The sequence below is a fragment of the Agelaius tricolor genome, unplaced genomic scaffold (genome assembly GCF_023055355.1).
Source record: "Agelaius tricolor isolate 1412-34295 unplaced genomic scaffold, bAgeTri1.0.p SCAF_23, whole genome shotgun sequence".
In the NCBI taxonomy this organism is placed as follows: Eukaryota; Metazoa; Chordata; class Aves; order Passeriformes; family Icteridae; genus Agelaius; species Agelaius tricolor.
In genome coordinates, this window is record NW_027269283.1 from 8,091,620 (window position 1) to 8,105,753 (window position 14,134).

Sequence of the window (14,134 nt, forward strand, 5' to 3'; positions counted from 1 at the left end):
TCTATGACTGCTGGTTTCCCAGGCAAATCACACCAATTTCTGAGTTGATGTTGAAGGTCCACATTGGCTCAGCAGGGGTCCCAGCGAAGCACTCATCCATGGAGCCGGAGGTCAGGCTCTGCCCTGCTTTGCCAGCTGAATTATTATGATTTTTTTTTTAAAGTCGTGTTGTTCTTTGAACATTTACAGATCTGTTGGCGATGGGGATAACAACAATAACCAAAGGAAGGGCGTCCTCGCTGCAGACGTGCTTCTGAGCCTTCCTGAGCGCGAGGATGCTGAGCGGGATGCAGCTCCTCCAGCTTGCTTCCAGCCTAAACTCCTAAAGAGAGAGGTTTTCGGGAGGAGGCTGGCAGGGTGCAATGTGCAACCCCCCACAGCCAGCACAGGCCGGGGCTTTGCCCCAAGCAGCCGGCAGCTGCAGGCGCCCTCCCGCTGCACAGCCGTGCCCCTGGGGCTCTGTCCACGCATGTCCGAGCTGGCATTCACATTTTAAAAACATCATTTGCTTAAGGGCGTCTGGCTGCCTCATCTGTGCCTGCCCCGGGAGCGTGGCACGCAGACAGCCGTGGGCAGCCCGTGTCCCTGTGCAGGCTGACACACTCTGGGTGTGCTCTGCCCCACACCCCCAGCCCTGCCTGTGCAGGGCTCAAAAAGAAAATAAACCTGGCTCCTGCTTTTGCACCCTTATGCTCTTTTCCCCTCTCTCCCTTCCCCTTTGCCAGCTTTAACATTTTTAATTAAATTACAAGCTTCAATAATGTTTTCCTAACTACAGTTCCCCGCTTCCTTGTGGAGTAGTGTGTGGAAAGGTATAATTTTGCAAACAGTTTCTTTAAGAGCTGGGCCTGAAGTACCATCAGCGATGTGTGTGAATAGAAAAAGAAACACCTCCACAAAAGAAGGGATTGTTAATGGAGGACAATCCAAAGGGGGCCCACTAAGGCCTGTCCTTTACAATAAGGATGGAGGGAGATGATTTGAATGCAGGGGGCCCTACTTGCAAATCTGGACAAAAACAAAATGGTAATAAGGGTTGAATCCCTCACTGGTCAAAGCAGTGGGCAGCAACTGGTCTCTTTAACTCCCCCCACCCCCTCCTTCTCCCAAATCAGACCCCAAACAAGAGGAACTCTCCTCCTCTTTAACTTTATTTCCTTGACTAGCTCTAAAAAAATAATCACCCGGGTGGATCTGGGGGAAATTTCTGAGGGCTGTTTGAAAGGAGAGAGCTCCTGTTCTGCAGGTGCCGAGGGGACGCGCCTCGCTGCGGCCAGGTAAGCACCCAGGGGCTTCTCTTTCTTAGCACGGGGCTGCCGGGGCTGGAGCTGGGCTGCAGCTCTGCAGGGCCCTTCCCCTCGGCAGGGAAGGCTGCACGCACGGAGGATGCTCCGCTGAGAGGCTCCTGCCTCCCCGCCTGCCCTGCCTCCAGATGTTGCATCATTTCGCGGGGTCGGTTCATTTTATAACACTGCTTGTGGCTCCCTCGTCTTGGAGCCAATTAAACCCTCACTTTGGGGGGGGGGGGGGGGGATATGGGGGGAATTGGTGATTACAGTGCTGTGTTTAAATACTGCTCGCCCCTCATTGAACAGGGGTTCTGCAAAATGTTGGGAAGTGGCTCTGGGAAAGTGGGTGCAGGCTCTGCTGTGGGAGGGGGTCTGGCTGTGAACGGGCCCTGAATGCTTGGAAAGGGGGTGTGAGGGCTGGAGAATCCCTGGCTGATGCTGCCCCCCCTTCCCATCCCCATCCCTCTGACTTTTGCTTTCCCCTGCGCTCCCCCAAACTCAGCCCAGCTGTGGGTGCTCATTCAGGGTGGGGAGGTGCAGGAGGGGGTTGGTCAGGGCTCCCCCCATCCCTTGGCACAGCCTTTGACCCCCCAGGCCTGGTGCCCCTGCCCTGCTCCCCACTGTCTGCTCAGGGCACCCCACAGCCAAGCACGGCTCTGCCCTGGGGGGGAAAATGGGAACAAACCCCCCATGGCTGTGGTGGGCACAGCCACAGCCCCTCTCCCACGCATGTGACACCGCCCAGGTGTTGGGGCAGCTTTGCAGCTCCTTCCTCGTGGGTGTGCTGAGCAAACTGAGTTTATTTATATATTTATATAACACATTCATAGTGGGGTGGCACATCTCCCTGCATGGCCAGGCTGTGTGTGAGTTCATGCTGTAACACCCTGTGTGCTCCACATCCCCCAGCTGTGTTGGTGCAGCCTGCAGGGCTCACTCAGAGCCTGTAGGACACATCTGCTTCATGGAGGTGCTTTGCAGAATGGATCCGTAAAATCCCTGCAGCTCCCGTGGGCTCTGAGCTGGGCCAGCTGTGCTGCTGTCCATCTGTCCAGACACAAGGACACATTTTGCCCTCAGAGGTGTCATTTCCCCATTTCATTTGTGAATTCTGGTGTTGTTCCCTCAGCTTCCCCTGCAGAAGTTGAGCAGCTCGGTCATTCCTCCACTTGGGAGTGGTGGCTGAGCAGGGGCTGAGCCAAGGCTGAGCTGGAGACCCCCACTCAGTGGGGCTGGAGCAGCCCTGTGCCCCCTTCCTCTAACCCTACATCCCTTCCTTCAGGTATCTTCAATACTCCGGGTGTGGGAGAGCAGCCTGACATTAGGGAGTGTCCCCAGGTAGGCTATGGGAAAAGCTTTTTCCTAGGAAAAAAAGGAAAAAAAAAAGAAAAACCACCAAATTTCTGATAGGTGTTTTGCTCTCAGGAATTGTTTATCCTGAGCCATCCCTAGGAATGTGGCCCTGGCCATGAGGGCTTTGGAGAGATTGTTTTACCCTAAGGAACGGGGTGAAAACAGGGTTGGCTTTGTGGGTTTCCCTCCTCGCTTACTGAATCAGCCCATCCCTAGCAAAGGTCCCAGCAAAGGGATCAGGCACATTCCTGTGTCTGATGCCACTCTCCAAGCAACTGCAGAGGGGGCAAGTACCCATTAGTGCTTTCCTGAGCATCCCTGTCTTCCCTTCTCCCCCTTCCTTTATTTACCAAAAGCGCTTAGAAAGGGAGAAAAGATCTGCCTGGGTGGGAGGGAGTTTCACCTCTCCTTATACATTTACCCTAAAAATACGAGCCCCTAATGGAGGTAGGAGCCTGTTTGATCCAGGAGAGCTTCCCAAAGACGATCAGGTGGTGTGAGCAGCCCGGCAGCGGCTCCGAGCCGCGGCAGCAGCGCCCGAGCCGCAGCATCCCGAGCTGGGGCCGCGGTGGGGAAAAGGCAGCGCAGGTACCTGCGGGTACCACCCCGCAAACATCTCTGCCTTGCCCTCCTCTGTGACAAGAGTGACAATCTGAGTGAGAGGAAGGCACCTCGGAGTTGATTACGACAGAGTAAAAACTCCTTCCTCTCCGCTGCTGCAGCGTCACCTCGGTATTTTCTCCAGCGGAGTTTTAGCGGGGGGGGGGGGGGGAAACATTTTGTGTGAGCAGTGAACTGCTGCTTTGGTGCTGCCTCCAACCATCAGCCCGGTCTAACTGGAATTGTGGGTAGAGGGGTTCATCTCGGGGGTTGGCTGTGCTGAGCTGGGGGCTGTAGTTTCCAGTGCATGTGAGCACCAGCCCTGGTGCTGCGGGAGGGGTGCTGGGACGCTCGGGGGTGGGGGTTTGCCAGTCCTGCTCCCCGCACCCCCCCCGTGAAATGTGCTGATAATCTCACATTAATGCCGAGATCTAAGGCAGAGAAATAATGCAAAATAATTCTTTGCACGGGGAGAATTCGTATAATGGGAAATGCAAACTCCAATGTTCCTCCTTCAGACAAAACAAGACCATATTTAACAATGCCTTGTTAAAAATAAAGAGGAAATCTATTAATGTAATAACTAAATTGCTATTATAGGCATCAAAGCACTCTGATGCTTTGAGGTAACTTTATTTCCATTAGTCTTTTTAAAGAGCACAACATTAAAAAAAAATAAAATCTCCCACCATCCCGCCTCACCCAAACGCTGCCATTTTACTCATTAATTTTGTAATTAATCAGTTAAGAAGTTCTGACTTATTGGATTAAAGGGACGGGGAAATGCAATTCCGCCCAGCCTCATTTTAATGGGCGATTGTGAAATTGCTCTTTTGAGTCCCTGCCTCAGCTCCGCGCCGGGGTGAGGGGGCGGCGGCCACGGGAGCCCCGGGGCCGGGGGGACCCTCGGGGGGACCCTCCCTGCTCCCGGCTCGGGGAGGGCTCAGGAAGGGCCCAGGGAAGCGGCTTTCACCCCTTTGCGGCTGGGGAAAGCAGCGCTGGGTGGGCACAGGGCGTGCTCCTGTCCCCGCGGTGCCCGGGGCATGCGGGCATCCTCCCGCCTGCGGGCACAGAGGGGTCTCTGCCCCTCCGCTGCCACAGCCGGCCCCGGACACCGCGCTCGGCCCGAAATGCAGGGACAGAGACCCAATTTCCCCGCTCAGCCTCCCCCGCTCCTGTCCCTGCTCTCCCGGCCTCGCTGTCCCTGCCCTGTCCTTGCCCTGCCTGTGTCCTTGTGTCCTTGTCCTGCCTGTGCCTGCCTGGCTGGATGCTGCCCTGGCTGTGCCGCCCTGCTCCTGCCCTGTCCCTGTCCCCTCCCCGAGCCTCGGGGTCCCCTCCGGGCAGTGGCCGCGGTCCTGGTCCCCGGGCCGGCGGGGACAGCCCTGTCTGGCTTTGGAAGGAGATCGGCCGCACTTTGGGATGGATAAACAGCAAACAGCAGAGCCCACGCAGCCATCGAGCACTCGGGGGTGGCTTTCGAGGGCATCCGGCCTCTCCCCACCGCCCATCAAAGGGCACTTGGTTTTTTCCCTAAATCGAGCCCTGAGTGTGGCGGGTGTGTCCCCAGAGCGCCAGCCCCGGGTGCCACAGCCAGCAGCGGCCCCGTCACCTGCTCCGGGCTCTCTCCTGCGCAGGGCTCGGGGTTTGTCCCTCCCGCGCTCCCCGCGCTGTCACCGCGGGCAGGGCGGCGCGGGGAGCGCTGCAGCCTCGGCTGCCGGTGAGCGCCTGCCCAGCCGAGCGGACCCAGCCCCGGGCACGGGCAGGAGCCAAAGCAAACAGCCAGGGACATTTCTTAATTTCTCTTTTATTTTTTAATTTTTTTTTAATACACACTTTGCAATTACACACGTCCAATGGATTATTTCTCTACCTCTGCCTTTGATCTTTTCAAAACTAGACAGCTTTATAAATATCATCCCTCTGTTTTCAGCCATTTTGCAGTTCTTGTACAATTAATGTACTGCAGCAATCCACTCCTTTTCTTCTTCTTCTTCCAATTCTTTCCAGAGCAAACAGGCACTCCTGTCCACACTGTCCCAGTGAGAATTATTTCTTCTCTCTGCTTGTGTCATCACCAACACCCTAGAATAAAAACGTACATATTTTGCTGGACAATTTTGATGAAATCGGGGATGAGGTGTAAACCCGCTGCCCTGACCTTACCACACAAAGTCTGTTACTATTATTAATCTGTAAACTCCAAAAAACTTACATACATAAATGCATGATTTAGCTAATTATTTACTAAAGATTTTTTTTTAGCAGTGCAGCAAATCTCTTGAGTTTCTGCATTTGCTTTGCACTTAAAAGAAGTTGGTGCAAATGAAATCAGCACATTAAAGTGCATCTTTCATTAGAGGACAGGGAGCAGGGAGGAAATCTGTCCCACCTGTCTCCATGCCATTTATCAGGTGACCTTGGAGCAGTTCATTCATGTGGAGTTCTGTGCTTGGGTATTCTTATTTCTCTTATTATTATCTCCTCTTCTTTACCTCCTCATTGTCAAAATTCCCAGCCTCTCCCAAGGTACTCAGGGAAAATCCTCAGGGTTAAAGCATTTTCCTTGGCTTTGCTGCTAGAGATGTGGGCTGGAGCCTCCAGAGCTGGAAGGGGCAGGGTGAGGGGGCAGAGGAATGGGAATCCACACCAGGCTCTCCAGCACTGAGGAAAATTCTGCTTCTCATTTGATGGAGGAAGTAAAAAATAAAAAAGCAAGGGTTTTTCTAGGAGAGGAGATGGGGTGGGAGGTTAAGCGATATCGAGTGGTTTTTTACATTAAAAAGCACAGTAAATGTTGTGCCTTCTCTTGCTCTGCACGGACGTGGGAGGAAGGGAGAGCTGGGGAGGTGGCTGTGGCAGGGAGCCCTTGCAGGACCTGCCTGTGGAGATGTCAGGTCCAGGCTCGGCTCACTGCCAGCAGGGAAGGATTAGTTGAATGTCACCCTCCCTGGCAGTGAAACCTTTCTTTATCACTTCCAGCCCTGCCTCTTACCCTGCTTGGCTTCTCCCACCCTGTCCCCCTAAACCATTTCCATTGTCCCTCGTAAAAAGATGAGCAGAAACCTTGTCCTGCCTCTCTCTTTTCTTTCTCTCTTTCCCTTGCATTGGTCTCTGCTCCTGCACTTCTCTCTGGCAGTCCCTGCCCTCTGTCCCTCTGCAAACCTTTTCTGTGAGCGAGCTGCTCTTGGTGGGCATGGAGGTGAAAATCCAGCTGGAGATGGCTCCTTCTACCCCTGCAGATCTTTCCTCAGTGAGACACAAGAGAGAGAGACCATAAAAGCATTTTCTCACTCAGCCTAAGCCATGAATTTTAAGTCCTCAGGACAGAGACTATTTCAAATTGTGTGTGTTTGTGCAGATTCAGCACAAGGCAGCGACCACACTGTTATTTTCCCAGTATTTCCACTTCCCTGACTCCTACAGTGCCACTGTTTCATCTTTACTGGAGAGATGTATTTTTCACATGGCTGTTTTTTTTTCTCCCACGCATTTGTCTGACTTGCTCTTTGGGGGTTTATAGTTTAAGACATATTGTTTATTATTTATAATATTAATAACAGGTATCGTCCTGCTATAGCAATTAAATAATTACAGAACCCATTCTGGTCTGGTCAGCCAGAATGCCCCATATGGCAGGAATATACCTCAGAATGCACAGAGCTAAATATGAACAGAGCCAGGCACTAAATGTTAGGTTTAGCTTCCCATAAACTTAAATATGTGCATTTCTTACCCAGTAGGATCCTCCACAGACCCATAAAGCAAGTGACAGAGTGATGTCCTCTTAAGATGCTCTAAGAGCTTGGAGAAATTTGTTAAGAGTGCTACTTCTGTAGGCACTTGTTACCATGAATCCGTGATGAGATTCATTGTTTGCCTTTACATCCACTTCTCTGGACTTTCCCAAGCCCGCTGCAGCCTCTCCTTGGAATCAGGGCATCCATTTTTGACCCTGGGTTTTGTGAGGCGGTGCCTAAAAGGATCAGGACCTTCACTGCCCAGCAGCTGATCCATGGCAAAAAGGTCCTTGTGCCACCCTGCTCCACCCCCTCACCTGCCCGAGAGTCGCTGTAACTGGGGCAGATGCCTGGGCCAACGCACACCCCAGATGGTGCAGCACATGGATGTTAAAGTAGTAGAGCCCAGCCTGCCTGAGAAAGCATCTCCCCACTCATCCATCCTTCCCTGACTCCCTACTCGGCAGCAGATGTGATTTCATTATGGCACAAGGAGTTCCCAAGGCTCAGCGAGGCTGGCGGCGGTAGGGACCCTTCGCTGCATTGAATCACAGCCATTTGCAAATGCCAAGTGGATTTTTCTCCCTCTCAAATCAAGGAGAGAGGCTGAAGATAGTGAGAAGAAAGCCAAAGATGTGGAAGGTCTGAAGGGTGTTTTCCATGCCTGAAGGTCTGTGTTAGGTTTAGCTGGGGCAACCAGAACTCTCTGTCCCTGCATCCCCACCACCCTTCTGATGAAGGGAGAGGAGTTGAATTTTCAGCCTCTTCAGTTTTCTCCTTTCCCATGACATGACAGTTCTAGCCCAGCAGAAAATTCATTATTTTATGGCCTGATTTAATTCCTGGACTTTCCCTTCCTCTCAGACTCTGTTGCTCTCTTGCATGTGTGATAATTCAAGCTAATTGTGAATTAGCAGAGCCAAATCCTGCACGGTGCAGAGCTGACCACGACCATTGCTCACAGACCCTCAGAGTGGGAGGCTCAATGCAGCCACCACTGAAAACAATATTAATCACTTCCTTTCACCTTGCTGCCACTTAGCCCAGATCATAGTTAGAGCCAACCCAAGGACAAGATTAAAAACCTCACATCAGTGAGCGCAGATACCAATGAAATCTGCAGAGCTTAACCAGCTCCCGCCAGCCGGGGATGGAAGGTGACACCTGGGCCACACCGATATCTCTGGGGTGTTTGATCCAAAGATTGGAAGCTTCTAGGCAGGCCACAAATGGAAAAGTGATGGTTATCCATACTTTAAATATCTTCTTCTGTCTTGGCGATAGAAGCCTTTAAAAGGTTAAAAAATAAGTGATTTGATGGAGTCAGAGTAAATAGTACCAGGATAAAGGTGTTCGCTCACAAAAATGTGATTATTTTTTCATTTTTACTTTCTTTCTGCTATTTGTGTTTGAAGAACAAAGTTTATCCAGACCCCAAACAGCACATAGGCCTATGGAAGCAGATCATGAAATTCTAACATTTCTTTTAAAAAGGGAAAATATTATCTTTTTGGTGCATGATTTCAACAAATCTAATTTCTACACATGTATAGATACCCCAAATTTCAGTGAGGTGTCTGTGCCCTGAAAAGATCAAGCTCTGAATAATTTTCAGAATTCCTCTGTAGGAATTTGTATGACCTGGTCAGATAGTTTTAAATGCCAGTGTTGGGAAAATGAAACAAACTGTTCATGACCTAGAATGTGTATATGGAGAGAATCAGATGATGTAGCTACAAGGTCATAAATACTGAGAATATTAAAATTAATAGCAGAGCTCTTGAGTTAATGAAAAGCCAGTTAGGGCAATAAACATCTAAAAGAACAGATATGAACAAACATCCATCTTAGTTCATAGAAGAAGGGCTGTTTACAGCTCTCCCAGATTTTAGGGCCAGTTCCTGTTGGAGTGGGCAGCAGCTGAGTGATTCAGATGGTTGTGGTGCTGGAATTTCTCAATGATGTACAAATGAGTCCAACAATGGGTGTCCCTGGCTGGCTGCTGAGTATCCATGAAAACCAGAGATGCTGCACTCTCCTGATCCAACACGTGTGTGGCTCTGTTCCTACCCCTGACAGCCTGGGCACAGCCTCAGCTGATGGGTTATACACAAGGGAGATGTGAATATATGGCAAAAGAGAGTCCAGCTCCAACCCTGAAGGCAGAGCTTGAAATCTCCTCTGTGTTAATATCCAGCCCTGGCCTCTCTGCACAGCTGAGTCTGTGTATTCAAATAACAGCAGGTCAGGCAAGAATATCTCTCATCCCTGATTTTATTCCTCTCCAGCCTCTCTCTGCACATGTTTTTTTATCCAGCAGAGAGCTCATGCCCAAGTTAAGCATTCACCTCTGTGGGGTGATGTCCACCTTGGCCACTTTGTGCTGCATCCAGGGGACAATCTGTGTGTCCCCAGAGTGCTGAATGTCACCCCAGGTACAAGTGGGGAAGGGAAGAAGGCTGCAGTTTGCATTTTAAATATGAAAACATATTTTAAGGGCTCTGCTTCTGTCTGTTCTCTAGTTTCTGAGAAAAACTCAGCTAAGGGAAGATTTTGGTAGAAACCCAAAACTGACATTCGCCTGCCTTTTCCAGGTAATGCATATGCATGCATGCAAAACTCAGGCATTGGTTGTTTCTGCCTCAGGATTAAAAGCTATGGCATGCACAGAAATAGAAGCCCATCTTTACAAAATTGCTTTTGAAAATTCCATATGCCAGTTGCATACCCTGCAAAGATGTAGAGCTTGAGTAGTGGTACAGGGATGGGGCTGCCAGCCAGGAGCATGAGCAGTAAGCTCAGCTTCCCTGCAGGTCTGTTCTTTGTCTTTGGGTCATTTTTCCTTCCCCAGCCTGTTCTTCCATCTCTGAAAGTGAGGAGGTTAATGCTAAGTATTTATTTGTGTCTCAGAACAGTCCTCAACGGCAGCACTTTGTTTGTGACCAGGAGCTTGACCCCACGTCTGCCAAAATAACCTGAATTCCTGTGAAGAGACTTTTATGTTTAGCGTGTACAAGAAATACAGGGATACAGGGATGGCTGCTTAAAACCCAGGTGGGTTTTAAAGGGCTAAATGGCACATCAGATTACCAGGAGTTATGTCAGAAGATGATGTGTAGGAAAACCAGGAAAAAATGTGAGAGTATTTTGGAAGAGAAATAAAAGTACCCCAAACCCCTCTGCAATTTCAGCCCAGAGGCAGCCCTGACTTTGGCTGCTGCTAGGAAAACAGCAAAACCCAAGTCCAGGTTGTTCTCCATCCCACTCTGAACGACTTCTGGGTAGAATAAATCTTCCCTGCTTTTAAAATAAATGAGAGAGCTTCGCAATGCCAAGGCCATTTAAATTTACAGTCAAATAACGCCAGGAAACGATCCGGGCTCCAATCTGCATTCCCAGTGTTTTCCTGCAGCTGAGGAACACACAGTTACACTTCTGGCTCGTGGCTTGGGGTGAGTGCCCAGCCCCGTGCCCTGGGAGGATGGCTGGGATGTAAGATCCAGATTCCAAAGGGGCAGGGAATGGCATTTTCCCTTCCCGGGGGATGCAAAGGGAACACCCCGGGCCGGGTCTCACCCTGCCAGGGCTTTGCTGCGGGATGGGGCAGCAGGGCTGGGCTGCTGCTCCCGCCTGCCTCCCCCAAACAGGGCTTTGTTTGCCACAAAACGTTGTGGGAACCTCGCTGGGAATGCTGCGGGCAGCGCGGGAGGGACTCAGGGATTCAGCAGCTGAAGGGTTCGTGGTTTTTGTCAAGCGCAATCGAAACAAAAAAAAAACCAACACCAAACCAAACCAAACCAACCCCCCCCCTAGCTGGACAAAACAAACCAGAGGAAGGTTGTAGATAAAACCTGAAATTATTTAGGGTTTGAGTTTTCAGTCAGGAGACTGGAAATAGCGGAAGGGTTTTCTCTTGCCCTTCCCTGAGCGGTGTTGCAGTATTTTGGGATATGCATTTTTCCTATTTCCAGACTTCTCCCACAGAAAGGATTTCTTTGGGTTGTTTTGGGAGGTCTGGGAATTGCTATTTTCTCTCCCTTCAAAGCTCCTATTGGAAATGTCAAGACCCTTCCTGTCGATTTTCCTCACCATTCATTAATCCATTTGATTTAGTTTTGTTTGAAGGAAAAGAGGTGTTTCCTCCTTATTTCTAGCAAAATTCTCCAGTCTGCTTCTGTAGCTGCTGCAGCTTTATTTTTGAAAGCTTGGCTTTTAATCTGAGAAAACATTTTGAAGTGGCAAGTTTTTAGTATGGAAATTTGAATTTGCTATAAATGAGCTTTAAATGTGTTTGTGTGAGTCTTATTACATAAGTTTTCTATTTCCCAGAACTTTCCTGATGTTTAAAGTCAATCAAAGGAGATAGTCCTGTGGAAGGGTGATGGAAAATACCCTCTGTAGAAAAATTTAAATGGGTTTAGTCTTTTTTGAAAGATTTCAGCTTTTTGGGATCTGGGTTGGAGCCTCCTTCTCCTGTGATTAACTGGGGCATCCCTGTTGTCTTGATGGAAGTATAAACCAGTGCCTTGTAGCTAAAATCTTTTGAAGTCAGTTTGGAGATTGAATGCCCAGACACAAATTGCTAATGTGAGGCTGCAGAATCCTGGAAAAAAATTTAAAATTATGTTATCAGGCAGCTAAAAGAGCAACTGTCTGCCCAGGATGGTCTTGGAACAGAGATAGGTGAGTGGAATGAGAATGTGACCACCCATAAATTGAGCATGAGGCTACGGTATTTTTTTCAATATTTGTGTTTTCTGGAGCTCAAAAACGGGGTTTGAAGTTTTTGTGTCTCTTGTGAGCAGACTTAGAGAATCTCCAGGTTCCTGCAGGATATGGTCTCATCCTTTGGGTAGATAAAGTGGTAATGGAAGAGTGGTAAAGGAAGTGAAAGGCATGAAAGGAAGATGCAGATTAAACAGGTTTTTCACTCACTTCCCTCTCTCTTTCCTTGCATTGGGATGATTTCTATTTTATTTATGAATGTTGAAGAAAATAGCTTCCTTTTCCTCCTCCAACAAAAAAACCCCCAAACCCACCCCCAAACCCCACCAAAAGCCGAATGGAAATTAGAGCTGATTTGAACTGAGAAATCAACATTTGAAAACTCAGCTGAACTTACCCATTCCCCTTCCTGTCATTATTCTGCATAGGCTGGATCCATTTTCCCCCACTGCAATCAGCTGTGAAGGAGAACTTCCATCGATTTCAGCAGGAACAAGCTAGAACATGTTAAATTTAAATATTTGAATCCTCAGCTGTGCTACCTAAGCATGTCAATCTGTCTTAATACTTTATTTCAGGTTATTACATCAACAAAATTCAGTGATATGCTGCAACAAAATTGCATTACATGCTCTCTCTGTGTTTTGAGCTATCATACTCCATAGGCAGTGGCATCCCTCCTCTGAGTGTGTGACTGTATGTGAGCCCTGTCTCTAAATACTTTTCAGATATGTTGCATTTTTAATTCTTCAAGGAAAAAAAAAAAAACCAAAAAAAATAAAATCCTGGAACAACAACCGACCAAACACACACATTTCTTAGATTGTGAAAACAGATTCTCTCAAAATTGCATCTCAAACAAGGCAGAGAGAAAGAGCAAAAGCTCTGGGGTTGGGTATGAGCTGCCAGACATCCCAGAGAGCAGCGCTACAGGCTCCTCCAGCCAAAAGAGAATCCAAATTAGTGACCTATATTGGGGATAAACTGGTCATGCACCACAAACATGATTCTGTAATTAAAACCTTCCCTGGTACAGACACGATTGATGCCCAGTGTGCGCGCCGAGGCATACAGAGCAAAACAACTGCACTGGGAGAGTTAACTTCTGAAATCTAGTTGGGCTGAAATGTGGAGAAGAGGAGCTGGGATGTGCAGGGCAGCCCTGGATGCGCGGCTCGGACACACGCGGGGCTGCGGGGACGGGAGCAAGGCGAGGAACAAATACAAACCAGATCCCAACGTGGAGCCCAGTCCCTCCATTATTTAGAGACAGAGGGGCTGTGCACCAGCCTCTCCCGGTGTCGGCCATGCACTCCAGCTCAGAAATCCTCTTTTTCTGAAGTGGGGCTAGTGCTGCAGAGCCTGTGTTTGGCTTTGGGAGCAGCCCCGGTGAATTCCAGCACCGCTGGGGCTGCGCTGGCATCAGGAGCCTCTGCTGAGTCGGTTGTGCTGCTGCCCCACCTCGCAGCTCTGCATCTGCTGGCAGAGGGGCAAAAGTGCATTTCTGCTGCCCCACCTCGCAGCTCTGCATCTGCTGGCAGAGGGGCAAAAGTGCATTTCTGCTGCCCCACCTCGCAGCTCTGCATCTGCTGGCAGAGGGGCAAAAGTGCATTTTGTGCTGTTGAATGCTGCAGCGAGCGGCGGGGCTGCGGTGGAGGCAGCGCTGTGTGCCCGGCTCCGGGGGGGCTTTCTGCTCCAACACGCGATTTAACCCTTTCAGCCTCCTGACAGTTGAATAAATAGGCAAATGAAGCGGGGCTTAATCTAGTGTCCACCCCCTTCCAAAGGCCCTGCACTAAAGAACTTAAGGAACTAATTGCTTCGGTATTGCTATTGCTGCCCAGCCACTGCTGAAAGCCTCCTGGAGGTTCGCCTTGGGTCTGTGCTCTGCGTGCCAGCCTGATTTTGTTAGAATTTACTATATTTCCATATTAAAACAGCCAGGCCGGGGGAGGGGGGGGCGACAAAAAAAAATGCAAGAAGAAAAGGCAAAGAAAAAGAGAGACTCATTAAAACTGCATCATGTCACCCGGCTGAACTTCCCATCCCTCCACTTCCCCCCTCAATCAGCAGCAAGGATAACAATTAGATGTGATAGCTATTCCTAATAGGCAGCAGTTAGCGCTCGCTGCTCCAGCTCTGGCTGAAGCAGGAGAGCCCTGCACCATCCCCTGCGAGGCTACGACTGATGAGGCTCCGAATAAACCTCTCCCGAGCAGGGCAGGCACCGCAGGGCTTTCCCCCATCCGTGGCTCCGGATCCCCTTCCCTCCCGGCAGAGCATCACCAGCGGGGCACTGCCCGTCCCCAGGATGGGATGAGGCTCCAAACCCGGCCCCTGCAGCCCAGCGAGCCCCGGCCAGGGCGGCAGCAGCGCTCGGAGGCGCTCAGCCAGAAAAACTTGGTATTAGGAGTGGGAGAAAAGGTCACC

At 50.0% G+C, this 14,134-nt stretch overlaps 1 long non-coding RNA gene across 1 annotated transcript in view; it reads left to right on the forward strand.

Moving 5' to 3' along the window:
- Positions 1 to 1,077: 1,077 nt before the first annotated feature.
- LOC139599450 (uncharacterized) overlaps positions 1,078 to 14,134 on the forward strand; it is a 169,025-nt gene continuing 155,968 nt past the window's right edge. The window contains exon 1 of the long non-coding RNA XR_011682239.1: positions 1,078 to 1,277. This is a non-coding gene — a long non-coding RNA (uncharacterized lncRNA). The remainder of the gene's footprint in view (positions 1,278 to 14,134) is intronic.